The following is a 3,548-nucleotide window of genomic DNA, read 5'->3' as shown; positions in this document are numbered from 1 at the left end:
CTTAGACTGCATTTACTGCATGTAACAAGAACTGTGTACCCACTACCTTTGCTTCAGTTCATTCTTTGAACTTATGTCTGCTTATTGTTATAACAGTATGTGTTATGTTAGTAGTGTAAAAAAAAATACAAAAGTGTGGCAGTCTTTCTGGCCTTTGTCATCTGCTGGTTAACACTGCCACACATTTTACAGCATTTGTTTAGAAGTTGCTTCCATCTCACATTCCAGGACTGTATTATATATTGCATTGCCATGTGAATGTGTGTAATCCCATGCACAGTTAATGATGTCTCATTTCCTGATTTGTAAGACATTCTGCTATTTATAGACCCCAAATGGGAGTTCAAAATATGGAGGGCCAGTGGCGCAATGGATAACGCGTCTGACTACGGATCAGAAGATTCTAGGTTCGACTCCTGGCTGGCTCGAATGTTTTGATCAGTTTGGAGTTCTCATGACTAATTTTTCAGTTGGTTGATATTTGCTTTTAATGTTGCTTCCAGAGCCTTCTCTGATTAAAGAAGAAGTTCAGTGGTCTATCTTACGTTAAAAACTGTCTGAGAATTGATTGCCCAGAGAGGCTGTTGTTTACATTTGTGAAGTCTATTAAAGTAAAATAAATATGTGGGTTATTTAATAGTTTATTCCATTTTCTTGTTTTATTTTATTTAGAAAAGAAATGCAAGAAAGAAAATAGTACAGAAACACAGAATGGGAAATTGGAAAGAAGTAATATTTAAATGAGGAAATTTCATTTGTTCTTTAAATATTTTTCCAAGTGTCTGTCCTTTTTTTTTTTTGCTTTTTCTGAAACACTCATCACATAAGAAAGAAATAGCCAAACACGTACACAATTCCATATGCTATTAAAATACCTGTACTGTTAAAAGAGAAAACAGGCATGTATTTGGGGTGCCATGGACAGAAATTAAAATGTAATGAAATGCAATTATGCTACCTGTGCTTCTGTTCTTGGAAACGTATCATCATCATGGTCTTAACTGCCTCATAGCAAGAAGAATGAGAGTGTCAGCAGTGACATTGCATATTTTGAAGTCCTATTTTTGTATAAAATTTGTATTTTTTGTCAAAACAGGACTAGAACAGCCATTAACTACCAAGCTTCTTAATAAGTCTGAAACAGAATGTAGATGTTACATTCTTTTTCATTCTGTTGTAATTGATCTTCAGCTCTACGTTGTGCCACTTCCTTCCCCAAATTAACTACAGCTGTCTGTGTTTCTTGTCTGGAGGTAAATATTCAGACTTTAAATGTCAGTTTCCATCCTCCCATGTTTTTTTCTCTTGTTTTTTCTTGGCATAGTAAGTGAACATTTTGATCTTATGGTGCCACAGTTTATTGCTGTTTTTCACATTATGAATGGAGTGATTCCTAGTCACTTTTCTCACGTCTTACAAGCATTGACTAAAGATAGTTTGTTTATTTTATTGTATTTTGTTGTCCAAATGGACTTGATTTGTTTTAGTGGACTTGTGAGAAGAGCCACAAATATGTCATGTCCATGGGAAAGAGTGGTGGAACCATGGATATGCATCCAATGATGATGGTTTGTTAGTGGTTTGGGTGCCAGAGGAATCCAAGTAGTATGGGGATCGATAACCCATGGTGGCCCCCAACATTTAGGGAGCATTTATTGGTGAAGTTTCACATTAAGAGCAGTGCTAGGAGGAAGACCAGATTTTACAATTTGTGGGGCTGAGACTTGGTGTGCGTGATCTTGGCAAGGATTGAGAAGTTACACTTGTGCTAAAAGTCTTATTCATATTGGGTTCAGCATAGTGAGAATTGCACCGTAGTTACAGTGGTACTCCATAGTGTTCGCATAAAACAAACCTGCTAGCCTTTACAGTGTAATGGCTTTGATCTGTTGCTGTCTGCTTCCTCGCCCAATGTCCAACAACAATGAGGACTGTCAAGAACAAGTGACCAGTGGGGGGGATAAGGGGCCTTATGATCAGAAGTGGAATTACCAGCAAAAATCATTAAAGAAATACAGTATGCACTAAATAACAGTTCGCCAAGTGCAATGATGAACATTACATGGTATTCAGAAGTGGTGGATTGTGGGCAAATAAACACACGCAGTATTTCTTAGCATGTTACCGTTAACAGCATCTGCTATTCTTCAGTACACATTCACTGTCGATTGAAATTAAGTCCTTGGTGTACTGTAAGCATGTTAGTTATTTTCTTGACTGGTACCGGAAATATTTCAAAAACTATACTATTTCACTTCATACGCTGTTAATCGGCCCCCCCCCCCAAAAAAAAAATTGATATTTTAAGTGGTTTTGTTGGTCAGTGTTGTATTATAATTATTATTATTATTATAAGTGCAGTTTCAAACGCATTTGTTCAATTCTTTTTTACTCAGTGTTTTTGCATTCAAGGATATGTTGCTTCATGTACATGCACCCACAAATTTATATGTTTATGTATGGAAAAAGCAAATTCCTAAAACACAAGGATCTGAATAAGGAAAAAACAGCTTTTAGGACTTGAGCGTCAGTTAAAACTTTCACAGGCTGACATATGCCTTCCCTTTCCCCATTGTACAATGCACAGCCAACTCTCCATTTCTTTCTTGCTACACGAAGGCATCTGCATTAAGTAAATGGTCCCAGACTGCGATTAAAGTTTGTGGAAGATGAATTTTCAGGTTGTGGAAGTAGAAAAGTGCCTTGTTTTATCTTTCTTGTCTCTTTTGTTGCAAGTGCCCTATAATCAGTTACTCTTTCTGTGAAAAATTGCATTTTATTTTCTGTGTGTTCATTCTAGGCTTAGCATCACTTTCACTCTGTCCTTAACACTCATTGGTTTGTTAAATGTCTCCCTCATGAGTTTGATTTCTCAAAAAAAAAAGGGGGGGGGGGATTAGATACTTGCATTGTCTTTGTACCCAGCATGACGTGGTCCATGGTCAGTCTGCCTTAACTGTAACCGAGCTACTAAGTGATGTTCCATTGTCTCTGAAACTTTTTCACTGGAAAAAAGACCATTGTTTATCCATGCATCCTATGTTTCTTTTCTCGTTCTTATATTTCGCCAAAGAAAATTAAAAAAAAAAAAGTTTCTTCTCAGGAAATTGAATGGCTCCTTTGAACTGGCTATCCTGAATTTGTCAGGTAGTAAGGTTTTGTTGGCCCAAGATCTTTCTTCTCCAACATGGTAGTTCCTAAAGTTTGCGGATAAGCATGTGGACAGCTTTTTGGTGTTCCGTCCAACAAAGACCTATGATACTACCTTCTCTGTATCCTCAGCAAACAAGACCCTCATCACCCCAGACCCAGAAACTAAGTTGCAAGGATTTACAATAGACCAACAATTAATATACAACAAACACGTATCCCTCACTGTCTCCAAAGTCCACAAGAAGCTAGGGGACCCTCCAGTGCTGTAAAAGGTACCCAACATCCAAAGGTAGAATCGCCATAGCCCATCTGCTAGCAACACTACTGTATGCTTTCCCAGTGTTAACAAACCTAAAACAAAACTGACCTTAATAAACTGTCCACATGCTATAACA

The 3,548-nt window shown here is 37.4% G+C and overlaps 1 non-coding gene across 1 annotated transcript; it reads left to right on the top strand.

The window, feature by feature from the left end:
• Positions 1 to 355: 355 nt before the first annotated feature.
• TRNAR-ACG lies at positions 356 to 428 on the top strand. Its single transcript has one exon. It is a non-coding gene; the product is annotated as a tRNA-Arg (tRNA).
• The last annotated feature ends 3,120 nt before the right edge of the window (positions 429 to 3,548 follow it).

Source organism: Protopterus annectens, chromosome 16.part0 (assembly GCF_019279795.1).
Source record: "Protopterus annectens isolate FY-2018-M chromosome 16.part0, PAN1.0, whole genome shotgun sequence".
NCBI lineage: Eukaryota > Metazoa > Chordata > Ceratodontiformes > Protopteridae > Protopterus > Protopterus annectens.
Note: the sequence above shows the minus strand (reverse complement) of the source record. Positions and strands in the feature narration are given on the sequence as shown.